Raw genomic sequence first — 23,745 nt, forward strand, 5'->3', positions numbered from 1 at the left:
TGTCCATAGCCCTGATGTGCTTTAGTTTCATCACCCAGATCACTTTTCTTCCCCCCGCCTTTTTTTTTTTTTTTTTTTTTTTTTACTAAGACTTTCTCCTTTCAACCTTTAAGATTTATACTAGGTTTTGTTACCTCTATGAATTCCTCCCTAAACACATTCACTAATCCCCCAGCCACATTCACACACTCTCATTCCCTTTCACTCTGGGCAAAATTTCAGTCCTCTTTATTCCCCGAGAGCCTGGGCCCATCTGTCTGTCAAACACTGACTATGGCATTGAAGTGAGTCATTGCCTCTGTTTCACATTGCGTACCTGGCTATTCAGTAGGTATTTTAATTTAGGTGCAGGAAGAATAAAACAAGGTCCTTAGATTGATATCCTAATTCCAGTGCAAACAGATAATATTAAGTTATTTAAATTTAAAAAAAAAAGAAATAACAGTTGTGGTAACTAAGGCATTGCGGAATGATTCTAGTCCTTGATTACAATTATAATCCGAAGATAAGATTTGGGATCTCTTGTCAGCAGGAGACAAGGTAAGAGAACAAACATATATTGTTTGCCAGGTATAGGATTTTTCACTGAAATACACACACACACACACACACTCATATGCATGTATACACAAACATATATGCATATATAGTCAAATACACACATATGTGCACATGGGTTTATATTCATATGCATACATATTAAGGAACATACACCTAGGAAAAGTTATTTCAACTGAAGAGTACATCTCAGATACAAGGAGAGGCAGCTCTATTTCTGGCTCTTCCATCAGAGGTTTTGTGACCTTAGAGATCCATCTTTGCTTATCTGAACATGTTTCCTTCCCTGATAAAAAGAGCTGCATATCCCTGATGCAGTGTAGGATGCTGGTTAGCTGTGTCGGTTAAACTTGCCTGCAGTCTTTAACCTACTTTGCTCCACAGTTACTGCTCATCGATATTTGCCATAGAAAAATAGAAGGAATGGGAGAAATATTGCTTGCTCTACTCTCCTGTCTGTCTGTCCATCTATCCATCCAGCATCTCTTTTTATCTACATAGAGAGAACCATGAATTTTAATAATTTTTGTATTTCAATATTATATTGGGCATTATTAATACTTACTTTATTTAAAACCTTTAGTAATATTATACCATCTTGAAAATTAGAAAAAAATATAAATCTATAGTAGTCATGGTTCTCTAGAGAAACAGAACCAATAGGATGTGTGTGTGTGTGTGTGTGTGTGTGTGTGTGTGTGTGTGTGTATGTATGAGAGAGAGAGAGAGAGATTTTAAAGAATTGGTTCATACGAATTTGGAGGCTGGCAAGTCTAAATCTGCAAGGTCAAGTAGGCAGCAGACTGGAGACCCAGAAATAGTTGATGTGAGTCTGAAGGCTGTCTGCTGGCAGAATTCCTTCGCTCTTGGGATAGGTCCTTCTTTTTCTTAAGGCCTTCTACTGATTCGATGAGGTCCGCCCACATTTTAGAGAGTAATCTGCTTTACTCAGTGTCTACTGATTTAAACTTTGATCTTATAAAAAAGCCTACCTTCACAGAAACATCCAGATGTTTTAAATAAAATATCTGCTTACTGTGGTCCAGCCAAGGTGACATTTCAAATTATCCATCACAGTATCTAAATCATAAAAATTCAATACCATTGGCTAAAGTGGGAGATAATATTGTGGCAGTTAGACAGTATAGACTTGTTAGAAATTTCTTTAAATTTTAGAACAAAATTTAGCCAAGACGCTGCCTCTGATTGACTATCCTTAAAACTTTTTAAATTGTATTTAAATTGTTTTTTTCCTTAGAATCGTGAATATAGTCTAATGCGTTGCCCTTCATTTTGAAGGTCATTAAAAATGTGTGCATTGCTTATGTGTGTAATGTTTATGCTTCCTTATACAAATGAAATGTTGATAAAACAAGATTCAGCAAATTTTTGATTCATCAAGATTCATCAAATTTTGAAAATTGTTGAGAAAATACGTGGCCAACTAAATACTAAAGTAGTAATTTCTTTAAAAAATTTTAAGTTTCTTTTTTTTTTTTTGAGATGGAGTCTCACTCTGTCGCCCAGGCTGGAGTGCAGTGGCACAGTCTTGGCTCATTGCAAGCTCTGCCTCCCGGGTTCACGCCATTCTTCTGCCTCAGCCTCCCAAGTAGCTGGGACTGCAGGTGCCTGCCACGACGCCCAGCTAATGTTTTGTATTTTTAGTAGAAATGGGGTTTCACCATGTTAGCCAGGATGGTCTCGATCTCCTGACTTCATGATCCAACCGCCTCGGCCTCCAAAGTGTTAAGTTTCTTGAAGAAGCTGCTTTACTATTTCTGAATGTGCCCTCTATTCCTACATATAATTTTTTTTGGAATAATATTGGTAGAACTGCTAAATTTTTAAGGAGTAACTTGATTCTTTATACTGAAAGAAATAGATACATTGAATTCAGCTAGGAAGTTTTGCAATTTTTTTATTGTAAAGAAAACTTACTTGGTAAGATGGAGTGAAAGCAACTCAGGATAAAATTAGGAAAGGGATCATAATGGATACATCTTTGAACTCTAAAAGTAATGAATCAAATCAAACTAAGATTTGACATTGGCTAGTTTATTTTTCAAATAATTCTGAAAACGATATGTGCACTAACTGTTCTGAAGTTATACTACACAAGTTCTTTTAATGCATCTATGTTGCTACTTTTGAATAACTAACTATATTATATACTAGATGTAATTAGTGTTTAAAATTAGTTTCCTTGATGGTCTTGAAGTCAGTCCTTTATAATTTAGGTCAGCAAAGAAAATGCCAGTGTACTAAATTAGCACAGTTTTCACTGTTTTTATTCAGCAGCTGCAGGATAAGAAAAGTACAAGATTCTTTTTTTTTTTTTTTTTTTTTTGCCATTGACAGAGCCGTATACTGGATTTTTACATGGAATTTACATATTATGAAAGTAAAAATCAAAAGATCAATTTTTCTGTGAGATAACTTTGTAATTTGCCTATATGTAATTATTGTGTTCATTTGATTTATGGCTTAAAGATGAGAAACAATCTTGATTTTTTGGATACAGCCTCTAGATATGCTCTAGAAATGTTTCTTGCATTCTTAATGTCATTTCACATTATCAAGTAGAAAGAGTTCAGTTTTGTAAAGGTAACACAGGTTCTTACCTATAGTGAGATTTTTTTTTTCCCATGGACGTTGGGAGGTAGAGCCAAATAAATTGATTTATCTGTAGAAGTGTCTTCTATACCAGTGTTTCTCAGCATTTTTTTAAATTATCTCCCCACTAAGGATTCTTTTCAGACTTTTTTTTTTCTGAATATTCCCCAATGACACTTTAATATCACAGGTATACTGTATTTGGTTTATGTACTCTGGCCCTAGGAAGGCCACAGATCATGATAGTGTCTAAGATTTTTCACTCCCTACAAGAAATAATTCTTGTATTGACAGTGCATGACATGCTCTTTTTAGTTCTTATCTTTTCCATCAGGTTTAGAAATGAATTGGCTTTTAAATTGAAAGAATCTAAATTATTTTTTCTCAGAACCCTAATTTTCCAAGAAAAATTCAATTCCCCAACTTCCCTTAATATGGTTCAAAATTTCCCATTCCAAATGGTTTGATTTAACATAGATTTATTTACACCTAAAAACATTTTTAAAAGATTATTCAGTATTTAGGACCCAGATGAATTCTTTTCAGGGTTTCAGGATTGTGTAAATCCATTTTATATTGAAATTTTGACCAATGGAATTCAGATTTATATCAGTTTTATTGTAGAATGTTGCCCCTGACTGTATCAGTTGAAAATATATCTCAGTCATTTTGACAGTACGTATACAGTATGTCTATAAATCATTCACCAAAATTACTGTTACTTACTTCAACCTTAATATAATTCCACTTGAAATCAGTGTATCTTGCTAAAGAGGTGAGACAAGACAAGTTTACGCTGATAACATTTAAAAAACTTATGAGTAATTGCCAAGCTATTTACAGAGCCAGCTTTTGACTTAATACCTTAGGGACAAATAACATTTAGTTATTAAATAAAACTTTTAATTTCAAAAGTTGTCAATAGCCAAATACTATATTTAAGTATTTTATTTTTAATGAGTAAAATTAGAAGAGGATATTTTATTGCCTACACAATTTTAAGGAACAGGATTAAATAAGTTTCTCATTTTCAAATTCATGCCTGTGCTTAACACGGAATAGCTCAATTTAAGAATATTGAATTTCTTTAATTTGTGGTACATACACATATCCATATGCATATTTTCCACTGCCAATTGGGTCATTATATTTTAATAGTTTTATTGAGGTATAAATTGCATACAGTTAAATTCATTCATTTTAGTTGTGTAATTCAATGATTTTATGTACGTTTATAGGGTTACATAATCATCATTCTAATTTAGTTTTAGAACATTTTCTATCACTTCAAAAGGATTCCTTTAGCCTGTTTACAGTCAGTCTTCCTCCCCACCCCAAGCCCTAGGCAACCAGTAATCTGCTTTCTGTCACAATAAATTTGCCTCTTCTGAAACTTTTCATAATAAAATCTGTTGGCTTTGGGTTTAGTTTGCGCTTCTGCTTCCAGTTTTTTAAGGTAGAAGCTTAGGGTACTGTTTTCAGATTCTTCTTTTCTAATATTGCTGTGTAAAACTGTAAACTTTCTCTTAGCGTTGCTTTACCTACATCCCACAAGATTTGATACACCATGCATTTATTTTCATTCAGGTTGAAATAAAGGCTGTTCACAAGGAATATTATTGTTAATATTCACAAGGAAGATTAATTCCTTATGATCTCTTCCTTGATCCATGGAGGGTTTTGCTTATGCAAAAGAAATGAAATCATAACAATCAATCTCTTGAACCACAGCACAATCAAATGAGAAATCAAGACTAAGAAATTCACTCAAAACCATACAATTACATGGAAATTGAATAACTTGCTCCTGAATGACTTTTGGGTAAATAATGAAATTAAGGCAGAAATCAAGAAGTTCTTCGAAATGAATGAGAACAAAGATACAACATACCAGAATCACTGGGACACAGCTAAGGCAGTGTTAAGAGGGAAATGTGTAGCCCTAAATGCCCACATCAAAAAGTTAGAAAGATATCAAGTTAACAACCTAACATCACGACAAAAATAACTAGAAAACCAAGAGCAAACAAATCCCAAAGCTAGCAGAAGACATGAAGTAACCAAAATCAGAGGTGAACTGAAGGGGATTGAGACACGAAAAACCATTCAAAAGATCAACAAATCCAGGAGTTGGATTTTTTTTTAAGCTACACATTTTAAATAATATATGGCAGCACCTCGATTCTGGGCACTCCCTCCCATGTTTTATTGCCATTACTGTTTGTTTCATTTCTTGTCTGAACTAATTCTATGAAGTCTGTATCCCCTGCAGTGTATACATATTGATGACTGTGCATCTTTAAAAATCTTTTTTAAATTATTTTATTATTATTATACTTTAAGTTTTAGGGTACATGTGCACAATGTGCAGGTTAGTTACATATGTATACATGTGCCATGCTGGTGTGCTGCACCCATTAACTCGTCATTTAGCATTAGGTATATCTCCTAATGCTATCCCTCCCCCCTCCCCCCACCGCACAACAGTCCCCAGAGTGTGATGTTCCCCTTCCTGTGTCCATGTGTTCTCATTGTTCAGTTCCCACCTATGAGTGAGAACATATGGTGTTTGGTTTTTTGTCCTTGCGATAGTTTACTGAGAATGATGATTTCCAATTTCATCCATGTCCCTACAAAGGACATGAACTCATCATTTTTTATGGCTGCATAGTATTCCATGGTGTGTATGTGCCACATTTTCTTAATCCAGTCTATCATTGTTGGACATTTGGGTTGGTTCCAAGTCTTTGCTATTGTGAATAGTGCCGCAATAAACATACGTGTGCATATGTCTTTATAGCAGCATGATTTATAGTCCTTTGGGTATATACCCAGTAATGGGATGGCTGGGTCAAATGGTATTTCTAGTTCTAGATCCCTGAGGAATCGCCACACTGACTTCCACAATGGTTGAACTAGTTTACAGTCCCACCAACAGTGTCAAAGTGTTCCTATTTCTCCACATCCTCTCCAGCACCTGTTGTTTCCTGACTTTTTAATGATTGCCATTCTAACTGGTGTGAGATGGTATCTCATTGTGGTTTTAATTTGCATTTCTCTGATGGCCAGTGATGATGAGCATTTTTTCATGTGTTTTTTGGCTGCATAAATGTCTTCTTTTGAGAAGTGTCTGTTCATATCCTTTGCCCACTTTTTGATGGGGTTGTTTGTTTTTTTCTTGTAAATTTGTTTGAGTTCATTGTAGATTCTGGATATTAGCCCTTTGTCAGATGAGTAGGTTGCGAAAATTTTCTCTTAAGTCTGGTTTCCTGGAAGTTACCACTCACTGTGTTAGGACAGCTTAGTTATCCTGTGAATTATTACAGTGTATGTTTAAACACCTTGAGCCAATGTGGCTTCCACCTTTTCCCAAGGATCCCTGTGTAGGCTGGGTAACATCAAGTTTAGTGATATTCTGCCCCAGCTTTTTATTTCCTGTGTCTCCCCTGTGTATGTGCGAGCACTCACATGCAATCAGGGATGTGTGGATAGCCCGGGCCCTTCCTTGTCTTCCCTGTGTGCATGCAGCCTTGCCCATGTGTGCATATTTCCAGGCTTACATTTACATTTTTTATCTCCACGAGGAATATTGGGGAGCTTATCAAGGCCACTATGGCCATTTCATTTACTGGATCTCCCTGTAAATCTTAGGTCAGTATGCCAAGTCTGTTGCTTGCTCCAACTAGAGTTGCAAACTCAGGTTGGCTGTGGTGTTGGCTTTTCTGGTTTGTTTGCCATCGACATTGCTTCCAGTAATGCCAAGGGGATTGGGGTTTTCCTTGCTCCTCTCCAAGTCAAGTTGGCCCTCCAGCAGTGAAACTGCTGTTTTTAATGGCTTGTCAGAGACTCCTGCTGTTCTTAGCCAAAGTTCAGTATTTTCTCTTGATTAAATGCCTTTCAATTGCTTGTATGTCTTTGTTTGATTTTTCAGAGTCCTGAAATTGTTATTTTTGAACATTTTCATCCAGTGTTTTTCATTATGGTAAAATGTGCGTAACATATAATTTACTATCTTAAACATTTTTACCATTTACAGTTCAATGGCATTGAGTACATTCATATTGTCATGCAACCATCACCACCGTCCATCTCCAGGGCTTTTTTCATCTTCCAAAACTGAAAACTCTGTACCCATTAAACAGTAACTTTCCATTCCCCACATCTTCCCAGCCCCTGGACTCCACCATTCTACTTTCTGTCTCTGTGATTTTGAATACGCTAAGTACATCACATTAATGGAATCATACAGCATTTGTCTTGTTTGTGACTGGCTTATTTCACTTAGTGTAATATCCTCAAGGTCCATTCATGTTGTCAGAATTTTATTTCTTTTTAAGGCTGAATAATATTCCATCATATGTCTATCCCACAGTTTGTTTATCCATTCCTCCATCGATGGACACTTGGTTCACTTCCACATTTTAGCTATTGTGAATAATTCTGCTGTGAACACTGGTGTACAAATATCACTTCAAGACCCTGCTTTCAATTCTTTTGAGTATATGCCCAGAGGTTGACTTGCTGGATCATAAAGGAATTCTATTTTTAATATTTTGAGGAACTACCATACTACTTTTTATAGTGGCTGTAACATTTTACGTTCCCACCAACAGTGTACAAGTGTTCCAGTTTCTCTACATCCTCACCAACACTTGTTATTTTATGTTATTTTATAGTAGCCATCCCAATAGGTGTGAGATGGTATCTCACTCTAATTTTGATTTTCATTTCCCTACTGATTAGTGATGCTGACCATCTTTTCATGTGCCTTTTGGCCATGCGTATATCTTCCTTGGAGAAATGTCTATCTAAGTCCTTTGCATACTTTTAAATTAGGTCTTCTGGTTTTTAGCTGTTGAATTTTAGGAGTTCTCTATACATTTTGGATATTAATCCCTTATCAAATATATGATTTGTAAATCTTTTCTCCTGTTTTGTGTGTGGCCATTTTTTTTCTCTGCTGTTACTGTCTTTTGACACACAGTTTTTTAAAAATTGATAAAATTATTTTTTGTTGCCTGTGCCTTTTGTGTTAATCAAAAAAATAGTTGCCAAATTAAGTGTTTCGAAGCTTTTGTTTTATCGTTAAGGGTTTATAATTTTAGATCTTACATTTACATCTTTGATCCATTTTGAATTAATTTTTATATGTAGCATTAGGTGAGGGTACACTTTCATTTTTTTGTTTGTGGAAATCCATTTTTCCCAGAAGCATTTGTTTAAAAGACAGTCCAGTTTTCACTGAATGGTCTTGGCACCCTTGTCAAAAATCATTTGACCATTAATGTAAAGATTTATTTCTGAACTGTCTATTCTGTTCCATTGGCCTGTATTCTGTCTTTATGCCAGTACCACAATGTTTTGATTACTGTAGCTTTACGGTGTTGAAATCAGGAAATATGAGTTCTCCATATTTTTCTTGTTTTTAGGTACTGTTTTGGCTATTCAGGATTTCTTGAAAATTATTATTTTCTGCACAATGTGTTTTACTTCAAAAGAGATAATTTTTTGAAGTAAAATTATTTGCACATATCCATAAAATATATTATGTTATTTCATAGAAACATTATTATTAAGATATTAATTTCTTAGACACTCCCTGAAGCCCTCTTCTGAAATTTTCTTCAGAAAGTTTCTTCCAAAATCTTGACAGAAAAACTATAATTTCTGTTGATTTCTTCTACAAAGAATGTATCTATAGATAAGGTTTAGATTTATCTTTGTCTCATCTTTTGACTCTTTTCATAACTAATAGGTAAGTATAAACACACTTTTTTTTTTTTTACATAGAATCTTACTCTTGTTGCCCAGGCTGAAGTGCAATGGCTGCCTGTTGGGTTCAAGTGATTCTCCTGCTTCGGCCTCCTGAGTAGCTGAGATTACAGGTGCCCACCACCATGCCTGGCTAATTTTTTGTGTTTTTAGTAGAGACAGGGTTTCGCCATGTTGGCTAGGCTGGTCTCGAACTCCTGACCTTAGGTGATCCACCTGCCTCAGCCTCCCAAAGTTCTGGGATTACAGGCTTGAGCCACTGCACCTGGCCTAAACACACTTTTTTGATTCTCCTTTCATTCCATCAACATTCTCTGTTCCTTTTCACTCCCTACAGCAAATCCTTTTGACTACACAGTGCTGTATTCATAACACTGGATTATAGACTTCACTTTTCTCACCAGCCTCTCCAAACTTGCTTTATTTATCTATGTTTATCATTATTTATGTGTGTGAAAATATTTCATTTGCATAACTCCACTGAAGATGAAAGTCTTCACTTTCACTTTCGTGAGTTCCACCTTTTGATTCGCATTTCTCTTCTATCTCCATTTCCTCTCACATCCTACTTACTTAGCTTCTGCTGTGTAAGTCTGTTCTAGACACTCCTTTTGCTTTGTCTCACTTTTGTCCTTTTTCTAATGTAACCCTATAAAATGAAATACATGAATTCCTGTTTTATAATTTTCTATTTTAATTTGCTCCCAAGTACACATATTCCTTTCCACCCTGTCTAATGCCACAAAATTAAACTTTAGCACACTTCTTGGAGCTCTGTCCTCAGCCATCCTCTTTTTTCTGTCTATATTCTTCCTCTAAGTAATTCCATGGTGCCCAGTGGATTTAAACACCATCTGAAAACTCCCAAATTCATATTGTTTTTCCAGACCTCTCTACTATGCTCCATAATTGTCTACACAACTCTTTACCTGAGAACCACACTTGGATAAGTCACTATTCATTACCTACAGCTACTCAAGACAGAACCTAGAAGTCATATTTGATACTAATTTTGTATGATCCCTACCTCAGGTTTATAAATCCCTTCAGTTGACCTGTTTGTTTGCATGTATATTGTTTGCTTCCCTCCAACTTTCAAATACAGACTATATGGAATCAAGATTACTGACTATTTTCTTCCCTACTTTATCTCCAGTGTCTAGAACAGGGCCTGCTTCCAGGGCCTGCTTGAATGTATATTCCAATTCTTTACCCTTCTCTCTCTGTCTGCCATTATCAATCCTAGTCCAAGGCACCATCGTATCTATCCTAAATAACTATAGTAGTCTCGTGCGGAGGGATTCTCATGCTTTATCTTTTCCCCACCAATTGCTAGGTCCATGGCTGGGGCCTTTATAACAAAAGACATTAGCAAGAGAAAAGCATACATATTTATTTAATATAAGTTTTATGTGACACGGGAGCCTTCAGAAATGAATATTTAAAGAAACAGGAAAACCCGTGTACTTGTAAGTTTGATGAAGAGGTGTATCGTTGTGAAGAAGTATGACTGGAAAAAGGGGGTATGATCTAATGAAGGGAATGTACAAGGCCTGTTTGTTTGCATTCTTCTCCATGTCCCTGTATCTTCAGCGATAAAGACGTTCCTTTCCTCCAGAAAGGGCACCTCTCACATGAGGGTCTTATGATCTACTCCAGCGGAAGATCAGAAAATTATTTCTAGGTTTTATGAACTGTTTCAGAGGAGAAGGAAGGAGAAGTCAGAGAGATCATCCCACTTCTGCATTGTTTTCAAATACTGAGGTGCCATATTTTACGGTAGCATGTCCTGAACCCCATCACTCCTCACTAATATCTTTGCTTTTCATTTCCCTCTGTCTATAATTCAGTCCCTAAATAAAAGCTAGAGTCATATTTTTAAAACATAAATCAGATCACTGTATTTCTTGTTCAAAAAAGAAAAACATCCAAGCTTCCTTTAGGAGTTTGAGAGGGAAGGCTGTTAATTATAACTCCCTCATCCCCGCCAGCGTTTTAAAGCAGTAGAAGGAGACAAAGGAGTTAAACACATGGAGAATGGACTGTCGGGTCTATTACTAACAGAGCTCTTGGAGAATGTGGCAGAGTGAGTGCCAGCCTGGGCTTCCTGCTGCTGCACCAGAATTAGATGAACTGACCCAGAAGTCACAGGAAACACCGAATACCTGCACAGCAGGTGCTGCAGAGGTAAGCTGTGGCCACAAGCTCAGCCCTAGGCCCAAAGCAGACAAGAGCCCTGCTCTCTGCAGGCAAGAGGAAGGGACTGAGCCTTTTATGCCCAGTTCTTCCTACTAAACTCACCAATCAAAGGCGCGAGAACAAGAGGGAGGCCCTAGGTTTCCCTTCACATGAAGAAAACAATGGAGAGTGAGTAGTCTGCAGTTATATCTCTAATGCCTTTGCATTTGGAATAAAGCATGAACTCCTTACTTGAGGTCACTGGGATTGTCTACTTCTCCATCTTCATCTTTTCTAACTTCCTCTCACTCCCTAAGCGGCACACACACTGGCCTTCTTTCTTTGTTTCTCAAGTATGCCACATTAGTCCCTAAAGGCCTTTTAACTTTCTTTTCCTTCTTTAAGGACCATTCTGCCCTCAGGACTAATTATTTTTCATTATTCACATTTGTGCTCAAATGTCACCTCAGCGTAATAACATGATCACCCAATTTCAAAGAAATCTTTCAGTCATTTATCATCTTATTTTATTAGATTCACTGAACCAATCATTATCTGAAATTTTATTGTTTATCTGTTTGTTTGCATGTATATTATTTGCTTCCTTCCAACTCTCAAATATCGACTTCATGGAATCACGATTACTGGCTGTTTTGTTCCCTGCTTTATCTCCAGTGTCTAGAACAGGGCCTTCTTCCAGTAGGCCTTTTGTAAAGATTTGTTGAGTGAACGGTTTATGCTCTCTGTTACTCCATCTGATCCTTCCAACAGGCAAAGCTTGAGTTATAAGCTCCAGCCTTGGGCAAGCACAGATGTAAATATTTATAATCTACAAACTCACAGTGCTGATTACACTGGGGCTCAAATTTCAGATTTTCTGCGTTGAGAAGCAGTGAGGAGCACAGGTAACTACCTTCCTGCCAGCTGCATTTCTCACTGCCATAGGGCTGTGGAATCCCTAGGACTAAGGTGGTACATAGGCCCTGCCCTCCAAAGGGGCCTGTTTGTTATTCAGTGGAGAGGCGCTGCGAAGCACTGGGCCCACTGACTAGCTGACCTTGCAGCAGTGAGATGGTGTCAGCTGCTCTTGCCAGAGATGTCAGTCAGTGGAGCAGATGAGCTACTCTGGTTTTTCAGAATTCTCAGGATGTAGGCTACTCCAGCTACACCAACTCTTCTCTTATTTGGAAATAGAAAATTACTTGCATAATTGGTTAAATAATTCATTCAGGCCACGATTATATATTGACTTATCTTCTGTGTTCCAGGCAAGATTTAGACACTGGGAATACAGAAGTGAAAAAACAGACAAAAATCCTGTCCTATGAAGTTTACGTTTGAGTAGGAATCCACAGATAATAAAGAAAGAAATGGTGGGAGGCCGAGGTGGGTGGATCATTTGAGGTCAGGAGTTAGAGACCAGCCTAATTAAAATGGTGAAACCCCATCTCTACTAAAAATACAAAAATTAGCCAGGCGTGGTGGCACACACCTATCATCCCAGCTACTTGGGAGGCTGAGACAGGAGAATCACTTGAACCCAGGAGGTGGAGGTTGTAGTGAGCCAAGATGGTGCCACTGCACTCTAGCCTGGGCCACAGAGTGAGCCTGTCAAAAACAAAAAAAAAAAAAAAAGGAAAAAAAAACAAAGAGAAAGAACAAAGAAAGAAATGGTATATCATACACACACACACACACACACACACACATGCACACGTATATACACAGAGAGAGAGAGAGACAGACAGATGATGAGTCCTATGGAGAACAGCAAGGCGTGGAAAGATAAGAATTCATCTATAAAGGTGTCATGTGGGCACCTGAATGGGGAATGGGGAGTGTTATCCTTGTGGCTACCCATGCTGGAGGAACAACAAAGGCTAAGGTCCTGTGACATGTATGTGGCACGTCCTAGAAAGACCAAGGAGGCCAGTGGACTAGAGCAGAGCAAACAAAGGTGATAATAGGAAGGGAAGAGGTCGGAAAAGTAACAAACAACAAAATATATAGGGTCTTTTTGGGCAGAGGAATGTCATGCTCTAACTTGTGATTTAGGAGGAGCCCTTAGTTTACTGCACGGAACAGGCATGTAGGGAGTGAGGGCAGAGTAGCAACATAGAAAACTATTTCAAGAATCCAGTCAAGAGATAATAGTGGGCAAGAATAGGATGATAACAGTAAAGGTGGTGGGAAATCCTCGGATTCAGGATGTATTTTGAAAGTAGAGCCAACAGGATTTTCTGATGGATTGGACATGATGCATGAGAGGAGAAATTCATGACACCAATATTTTTGACTTGTGTTGCTAGAAATATAAAATTGTCCATTGTTGACATAGGAAAAAACGGGGATGGGCAGGTTTGGTGGGGTATCTGGAGCTCAGTTTTAGTCATGTAAATTTTAAGGTGCCTACTGGTAATCTATGTAGAGATTTGCAGTGGCTGTTAGATACAAGTCTAAGATTCAGGGAAGAGACTGGACTAGAGGTATAAAATAGGGAGTTGTCAGTGTATAGATAACTATTTCAGCCTAGGGGTCTGGATGAGTTTACCAAGGGAATGGGTCTCTGGGAAAAAGAGAAGAACCTCCAAATGAGACCAAGAAGGAGCCACTCATCAGGAAAAAAAAAAAATCAGGAGAGTCCATGAAGTGAAGACAAAGTCCTCCTGAAGACAGAGTCCAACTGACTACGGTGCACTTCCTGCTGTCAAGGGGGTATTGGGCCTGGAATGACAGATGTGCAATGGAGATGAATAGCTGACCCCTAGACAGGAACATAGATGTCATTGGTGATCTTGACAAGGGCGGTTTCCTGGGAGCTGGTAAAAGAATCAGAGCTATGATTGGAGCAGATGCAAGATAGCATAGGAGAGGTATTAAAGGCAACAAATAGATAAATTTTGAGAAGTTTTCTATTAAAAAAGCAGAAGAGGAAGCAGAGAGCAGCAGCTAGTCTAGTATGGGAGACTCAAGAGAAGATTTCTCTTTTTTATTTTTATACTTCTTATTTTGAAATTATAGATTCAAAAAAAAATTGCAAAAAAAAAAAAAAAAAAAAGATCCCGGATTGTCCCATGTAACTTTAACCCAGTTTTCTCCAAAGATAACTTATGTAACTATAGTACAATATCACAACCAGGAAATGGATGTGGTCACCATCTACAGAAGTCACTACAATTTCACCAATTACATATGCACTTCTGTTTATGTGAGTGTGTGTGAGACAGTGTGTGTTCCATTTAATTTTATCACGTATGTAGATCTGTGTAACCACCAGCATAATCAAGATTCAGAACCTTCCGTAACTATGTGGCACCCTTGTTCTATTCCTTTAAAGCCACACATCCTTTATTCCTAACCCCTGGTACCCACTAATCTCTTCTCCATCTCTATAATTTTGTTATTCCAATAATATTACATAAATGGAATCACACCATATGTAACCTTTGAAGGGCTGACTTTTAACACACAGTATAATTGCCTTGAGATTCATTCAAGCTGTTGTGTGTATCAACAGCTCCCTTTTATGGCTAGGTAGTAGTCCATGGTATGGATGGACCTGTTCAGGGACATCTGGATTGGTTCCAGTTTTTGGCTATTATGAGTAAAGCTGCCATGAACATTTGTGTACAGATTCTTGGGTGAACATAAATTTTCATTTCCCTGGGACAAATGCCTAAGAGTGTCATTGCTGAGTTATATGTCAAGAGTATGTTTAGTTTTAAAAGACACTGCCAAACTGTTTCCCAGAGCGGCTGTACAATTTTACATTTTTGCTAGCAATGTGTGAATGACCCAGAGTCTCTGCATCCTGGCGAGCATTTTGTGTTGTCATTATCTTTTGTTTTAGCCATTCTGATGTGTGTGTAGAGAGGATTTTTTTTTTTTTTTTTTTGGTGAGAGTAATTGCAGAAAAAGCCAGGAGGCTGCCTGTACCTCTAGTTTCTTCTTAGGTAGCTTGAATATTGTTAAAAATCCAGCCCATATTTAACAATAATGAGTGGCTGTTGAGACATGTATATACAAAGATGGGTATTGTGTGCCTTAGATATGGATGTGTGGAGATCATCTTGACCCATGAAGATGAGGAGCAGTGTAGGGGCAAAAAAGATGTGATACCTTTCCTCCCTATCATGAGGGTCACAGCTGACACCCCTATAACAAAAGGCAGGTTAACAAGAGAAAAGCATTGCAAATTCATTTAATCAAAGGTTTGCGTGACATGGGAGCCTTCGGAAAATGAAGAGGCAAAGACTTAAGGAAAACTGTCTGTTTTTATGCTTAGGTTCAATGAAGAATGTACAACTGTGTAGAAATGTGATCGGACAAAAAGATATTCATCTAAGGGTAATAAAACTAGGGCCTGTCCAGATTCTTCTGGTCCCTCTGTGTGGCATTCCGTCTTCCTGGGTTTGGGCAGGGACCTTCTGGAAGGAGATAGGTCAGATTTCTCTATGACCATCTTCCACACAGCAAGGTGGAGGAAGGTTAGAGTAATCGTTCTAGGTTTTATGATTGGCTTTGGAGGAGAGGGGTTCTAGTTTCTGTGACTCACCTTGGGGAAGAGAAACCCTAGTTTCTATCATCTGCCTTGTGGGAGAAAGGAGAGTAGGAGAAAGAAGGGCAGGAGAAGGCCAGAAAGAGGCTTTGCTTTTGAGGCCCCTTCAGGGTCCTACAGTTCAAAGTACCGAGCATGCCAAAGTGCCATAATTCAGGGTCGTTTTCCGAGCCCCAACAGCAGCAACTATGTGCGAGTCACAGAGACTCCTTACCTGTCGATGGCGGTAACAACAGCCAGTTCACGCTGCTGTTTTGCCTCAGTCTGAAAGTCTCATTCATCTCAGTTGTACACGTTTACCCACAAAACCTACTCAGCTTCTACGGTTAAATTTACAGTAGCTCACAGCAACTTAGGCATTATAAATTTGAGTTCTTATGTTTGTTTGGCTATTGATTTTTCAGAGCGACAGTGATTTCAAAGTGCCTAAAAGTTGATATAACTGATTAGCCCAACACTAAACTTCAGGATTAAGAAACCCCTTGAAAAACAGAGTGGAGGAAAAATATATATTTAAACATATATTAATATATACATAAATTATATGTTTATATATCGTGTGTATGTTATATATCATATATATTTAAATATAACATTTTAAATATCTTACACTAGTTTCACGGTTTTAAGACGTAAAATCCTTTTCCTTCTCAGTCTGAAAAGTTTTCTCTAAGCCAAATTTGCTCATTATAAAAAAGAGCCAAAAAGCAAAAGGCTGCAGAAAGCTTTTTACAATGAGGAGGAAATTATCCTGTGATGGAGAAAGCCAGACCGTAAAACTGCCAATCACACGGAGGTTGCAATCTCCTGGGAATGGGAAGGAGCCCGTCTTTTGGTTGTTTGCTCAGAATGCGGCTCACTCTCGAAGGTCCTTGTAATAACTTGACTGAACAGATGTAGCTACTTCAGGTCATTTGAAACATGTCAGCTTGGGGTGGGTGATCATCAAGGAATTGTGACTCGCAGCCCCGTGCTCAGTGGGAAGCCTTTACTGAGCCAATTTATCCCCTGGGACCTAGAGAGAAAGGAAGAACAAGATAAAACAAAGCAAAACAAAGAAGGAGATAAACAGCCAAGTGTTCTGAAGGCAGAGTGAACAGTTGAAGACAGAAAAGCTTTGGTGTGTGAGGGCTTGTATTTTAAATGCTACAAATTCCTGACTTACGATAGATCTTTTTAAATAGAAGAGTTTGCTGAGCCAGGGTTGTTGCCCAAATGCGGGCTTTCTTGCAGATGATAACTGTACTTGACTACAGCCTTTTGCCATGCAGTTCTGCCCAGAAGACTTTTCGGGAGTGAGGACCATCTGTAATCCAGGTGGATGATTGTCATACTCACCGAGGGCTCCAGTGCTTAAACGTGCTCAGTGCTCCACAAGTTACAAGCAGTTCCTCCTCCCACATTTACAAAAGTAATGGGGATTCACATACAGAAAATCATTGGTAGAGAAGCATTAAGTCAAATAAGCATAAAGACTGAGACATTGCCATGAAATACTGGTCGTGAGTGTGTGTTTTAAGGGCATAAGGCAAGAGTGAGTACAGAATTCTGCATTGTGGTTGTCCTGGGTGGGGAAATGTTAGCTTTTCTTAATTCAAACAGAAACGTTATGGAAAAGACAAGTTGTCAAGTGTGGGTAAGTGGGTGAGAGATTGTTTGGCTGCTAGAAGATGAAGGAAATTCAGGCATTAGGGGCTACTTTATATGACAAACAAATAAAGAGGACATTTATCTTTGTTTACAGAAAGCCACTTCATGTCCTATGTATACCTGTATCCCCCACAACAAGCAGAACAGTGACTTTCATTGAGCAGGTGCTAAGTTAATGTCATTAGCTTGATCGATAGGACATTAAGAAGGCAGAGGGTTGCCTTATCAAGCCATGGTTAGAGAAAGCAGTATTGATGAGAGTGCCACCTACAAACATATGAGGGGCAAAGTGCTAAGGAGAGGGAGAGATTTGAGAGCATTTTTCTCTAAAGGCTGGAGTTCTCAGCATCTATAATGAAATTGACCTATCATACTGCAGACAGAATCTAGAAGCCTGATATGACGCTTCTATTTTAGGTTGCATGAGACAACAAAGTAAGGGAAGAAAGAAAACTGGCAGGAGACAGAAAGGTGTGTCCTTGTTTTGATAAAGTTGGCAAATGCCTCTGAGTGATTCAAACAGGTGGCTTGATGCCATTTCGAAAGTTTATGCGAGCTTTTCTAGAAATAGTACTGTGAATATTTTTCTTCCATGATGATCTTATTCTGTTGCACCTCATGGTTTTATTCCAGATTTGTAAATTAAGTGTGATAAGGCAGTCCGTGAGGTAGGATTTTTATGGAAAAACTACATGTTGCTTTTAACAGAAAGAAAAAAACACATTTGAGTGTTTGAAATATACCTAAACAATCTTCTTACTAGAGCAAGGTTATTAATTTTAAATCTTAGCATAGTGCAAACAAAATGTATGGAATAAAATAAATTTGAGCCTAGTATGTCTTTGATTAATGATTCAATTTGCAGCACCACATTTGTACAACAAATCTAAGCTATTCATGATGAAACTCATACTTTGATAACTGATAACTGACTAGCTACTCATATTTATCTATGTTGGACAGGAATCAGAAGAAACTGAAGCAGAAATGCATGGTTTTAGATACTGATTTTTTGCAGTCTATTTTCACGTGCTATGGATTCAAAAATATTTTATTGTCCCATGTATGTATGTATCTTTTAAATTAGAAACAGAAATTAAGTCACCTAAGAGACCCTTAGCTAGACTTCGAGTCAGAATAATCTAAGATTTTAGCATATGTACTAAAAATTTAAATTATTTATCTCAGAGCTACTAATAACTTACAAATATGACCCTAGAATAGATAAGTATAGCTATTTTTATAAATTCTTACAAACCAGAAAACTCCTCTTCCAAATATGTCGAGCTTAATTTTCTGCTCTGTGGAGCACAGCTAGTGAGGCAGCAAAGCCCAGTGACATTTTCCACAGTGTGAGTTGCCAACCACTAGAAGCCTGTGGCAGTGTTTTAATCTACAGCAAACATGCTAACAATTGGTTGAAGAAAGGATTATGTAATTCCACCTTGATATTCCTTTCTGTGGTGCTTACATCAGTGTCAAAGAATCATAAAGGCAGAACTGGGTGAGTGCTAAGGTAGCATTTTCTCAGTTAGGAGCCAATTTAATCTTTATGCTGTCTGGAGATTACTTTAGTCAATCTCTCCATTTTCACTAAACTCCTAAAGAAATGAATCTTCTTTGAGTGTGGCTATTTCAGTGTGTGCTGGGGCCCTCATTTCAGTGGTCATTATTTCTGCAGAGTGGTCTATATTAATTCCAAAGTCTCCAGGAGATCATTAACTAGTAAAATAATAACATGCCTCTACCTAGATTCTAATAATGTTTTGGTAATTAGATCAAACCTACTATTTGAAAAATTGGTAATGGCAGAAGAAAGAGTTAAATTCCGAGGACCTGGAAAACTTTATTGTATGAATAGAATAGAATAAAAGTCAAAAGAAGACCTCTACAATATAATGGACAAAAAATATATGTATGTTATGAAATTCTATTAAAGTTCTAGGGGAAATATGATTATCCAAATTGTCCTACTGTAGCACCCCAGCTTTGTTCCCAGATCTGTAAATGACTTTACTTGGCAATATTGGTGAACAGAAGAGTCATAAATAAGTAAATTTTCTAGCTAACTGGAACATATTCTCACTGCCAAACTTAATTTATTATTTTAAAACATTTGAATGTATATTTATTTCTCAGCCTTCTTTTAACAGAAGATGTTGATCATAATTTAATCTTTTTTTCCCTTAAAGATATTACTTTTGTAACTTAAAAAAACATTTATATTGACATCTGACTACGTTCAAGACATGTATTGAAGGCCCTAATAGGGATCTTGAACATCTCACATTCTATTGGTAGAAACCAATAACTGTGTGACTAGTATTCACATTTCATATGTTAATTACAGATGTAGTTAAATTGTAATTATCTGTCTTCCCCAGTAGATTGTAAAATGCCCAAGGAAAGGGACTGTATATTACTTATTGGCTTAAAAGTGCTACTTTCAGGGAAAAACTCATGGATGGCAGCTGTTTAAGAGATTTCAAATTAATTAATGTTGGCTAATTTGGAGTTAGTACAGATGAAAAATTCTGGAAATTTTATAATTAAGAGAAAATTATATTTACTTTTAGTGTTGAGGAAAATTGAAATGCATTGCTTTGCATTAGCACCTTCATATAGCTAGAGACATTTTGATAGTTTAGGAAAATATAATATCTCATTTAAAATTTGTTTTTTCTTTAAAAAAAATCAGTTTTGGTACACATATGTTAAAAATATTTTGCTAAGATATCTCAGGGCGCTGAACTTCATTGTCTCCAACAACTAATATTTCCCTCCATTTTTTAAGAAGAAATAAGCGCTTTGAACAGATGGAATAATTAGCATTTATAGCAAAAACCAGGATATTTTATTTTCTCATCATCGAAAGTGATAAACAGATATCTGAAGCATACATGTTCAGCAAAGGCGTTGAAGAAGAAAACAATTCTGCTTCTCTTCTGTTGTTTTATGAAGAAGTGCAATCTCAGAAGTTAATACTTAGTTTTAATTGCATCCTTTAGAAAGTTCTGTCTGATAAAATGGCACGTTTAAACTATGAAAACTGAGACAAAAGAATACATTCAATAAATGTTTTTGCATAATTTTCCACTAATTAAAACCTACCTATGATAAAGTACCTGGATCTTAAGTGTACAGCTTGGTGAGTGTTACGGATTAATACACATGTGTAAGCCTCACAAATAGAAAGATACAGTTTATTATCATCCACCCAAAGGCCTTTCTGTTACTTGTTCTAATTAATACCCCCAGAAGTACTCATTAGAATACATTTTTTCACTACAAATTCATGTTATTAGTTTTTTAAATTTCATATAAATGGAATGACACACTATGCCCTATTTTGATTTTCTTCCTCCATATCATCTCTGTGGGGCTGATCCATGTTGTATAATTTATAACAACAGTTTGATCTGCTTTGCTGATGTAGAACAGTAAATTTTGTAAATATACCGTAGTTTTTTTTCACTTTTATTCTTTTACCTTTACCCTTTGACTAACATCTCCCCTTTCTCCTATCCCCCAGATCCTTGTAGCCACCATTCTACCCTCTGTTCCTATGAGTTTGTGCCACAAATGTCCTTTTTCTGTATTAAGATCCAATCCAGGATCACAGACTGCATTTACTTGTTATGTCTCTTTACTCTCTTTTGATTTGGGGTACTTCTTAGACTTTCCTAATCTTTTATGACTTTGACAATTTTGAAGAGTGCTGGCCAGTCATTTTGGAGAATGTCCTTCAATTCTGGTTTGTCTGATGTTTGTTCATGATTAAATTCAGGTTTTAAAAATTTTTGCATGAATACTGCAGAGGCTACACTGTGACTTTCTCAGTGTGTCATATGAGGAGTTACATGATGTCAACACGTCTCATTCCTGGTGGTGTTAATTTTGATCACGTGACTGAGGTGGAGTCTGTCAGTTTTCTCCACTATAAATTTATATTTTTTCCCTTGTAGCTAATAAGGATCTTATGGTGAAAGAGTTTGAGACTATGCCAATGTCCTGTTTTCTCATAAACTTTTGCCCACAAATTTTAGCTTCCATCAATGATTCTTACCACGGTGTTTGTGAGATGATGATTTTCCATATCCATCATTCCTTTTGTATTTTGAATTTGAATTTCATTCTAAGGACTTTGTCCTTACCTATTAATTCAATTACTTATTGGTGGTATGGACTCAAGGATCTTTATTTTATTCCATGAGATAAACTTCATTATTATCATCATTTAGTTTGTTGCTCTCATTGTAGAATTGCCCATTGGGGGCTCCTTCAGGGTGACTCCGATGCCACGAAATTTTGAGCACATGCTTACTGTGGCACTACAAGATCTTGCGGGCTCATCTTGCTCCATTTCTTCATCCTGCTAATATCTACCCATTCCCAAAATCAACCTTTCTGTGAAGGTTATTTGGCTCTTTTTCTTAGCGAAAGGTATTTGGAAAACAAAATCTGAGTGCTAGATGTGCTCGTTGCTCTTCTGCCATTGCTTCTAGGTCACCTGACAGAGCTAGGAAATATGTGTACATATACATCCACATATGCGCACACATCTCTACTTTATGTCAGTTTGTACACACACACACACACACACACACACACACACACACACACACACACACATATTCCTGAGTTCATCCTGAGGCACCTGATTCCAGTGCAGCATCCCAGGGTTCATTCTAGCCAAATCCCTTCCATTACTTGTAACTCCTCTTTTTAACATTGAGAAACTTCACTCTCAGTATCCTCTTTTTAACATTGAGAAACTCTCTCAGTATCATCAATTTATTTAATTATTTGCTTAATCTTCATATACACACAATGTAATCTCACAGTCGCAATTTCATACCACTCTGAAAAACAAACCTTTAATCAGACAATATGTATGGATACTTTTCCTTGTCTTTGGGCTTGGAGTAAGCGGTCAAAACACTGTTTTCTAAAAGTTGTTTAGCTTAGTTCTATTCTTTCCCATCCCCTTCACTGTGGTTATTTATTTATAATGCAATGTACACGAAAGATTAATATCTTAATTTATGAATATTAATTTCATATCCTGTTGCCTTACTAAATTATTTTATGATTTGGGAATTAACAATATTAATTATTATTGATTCTTAAGTGTTTTTCAGGTATCATATCATCTATAAGTAGGGATACTTTTACCTCTTCTCTACCAATTCTAATACCTTTAATAGATTTGTTTTGTCTAATTGCATTTTTTAACACTTTCAGTAAAATAATAAGTAGTAATGGAGATAACTAGCATCTTCCCCTTGTTCCTGATGTGAATAGGAATGCTTCTAGTGTTGTCCAATTAAGATACCGATTTTAGCATTGAGAAATAAATATTTTTAATATGTTAAAAATCACATTCAATTTCTTGAATATTCTTATAATGAGTGAATGTTGAATTTCATTAAGGCCTTTCAGCATATATGGAAAAATCATATTGCATGTGATAATAACAGATTTCCTAGTAGGAACCAACCTTGAATTTCTATAATAAATCCCACTTAGTTGTATTCATTATTTTCTTAATATGATATATAATACTATGCATGCCAACATTTATTTTAGTACTTTTGCATTGATATTCATGGACAATATAGGTCTATAGATTTATTTTCTTTTGAACAAAGTTTTTTAGGTTTAGGTATCAACGTTATTCTGGCTCAGTAAAAGGAAACATTGTCTCTTTCATTTCCAACGTTTTGCAGCAATTTGTAGAGTACTGAGATTATTTGATCTTCAAATGTTTTGTAGATTTTTACCATGACACTATCTGGGCCTGGTTGTTTTTTATGATATTCATCCTTAATAATGTTCTCTATTTCTTGTATGGAAATTGATCTCTTTAAACTTTCTCCATTAATGGAGTCAATTTTAGTACACGTGATTCCCTGGAAAACTGTCTCTTTTATCTAAATTTTCAAACTTGTATACATAGATATCTGTAGTCACTTATACTACTTATTTAATTTTATCTTTTTTCAATAGCTAATTCTTCATGTTATTTCTTATTTTGTGTAGTTTTACCGTCTGTCTTTTGTTTTCTGATCAAGGTTACCAATGGTTTGTTTATTTTGTTAGAGTTTTTAAAAACTGAGGATATTTATTTATAGAGTTACTGTTTTCTGATTCTCTGAGCATTAATTTTTACTTTAATCTTTATTATTTCCTCCTATATGCAATTATTTAGTTATTTAGCTAGAAAAGTATTTTATTTTAATTCTTTCATTTCTCCTCACAAAAGCACTTAAATGATATACAGAAATAATTCAATGCTATTGTATCACAAACGATGGTTTTGTGAAAATTAGCCAACTGACTCTAAACTTTACTATATTCTCCTCAAATGTGAAAAAGGCCAGAAGATCAGACAGATGTGTCTTAAGTTCCAAATC

General features: G+C 36.6%; 1 protein-coding gene across 14 annotated transcripts in view; it reads left to right on the forward strand.

Annotated features, from left to right (window-relative positions):
* DLGAP1 (DLG associated protein 1) overlaps positions 1-23,745 on the forward strand; it is a 961,850-nt gene that overhangs the window by 85,194 nt on the left and 852,911 nt on the right. The window lies entirely within an intron of this gene.

The sequence above is a fragment of the Pan paniscus genome, chromosome 17, assembly GCF_029289425.2.
Source record: "Pan paniscus chromosome 17, NHGRI_mPanPan1-v2.0_pri, whole genome shotgun sequence".
Lineage (NCBI taxonomy): Eukaryota > Metazoa > Chordata > Mammalia > Primates > Hominidae > Pan > Pan paniscus.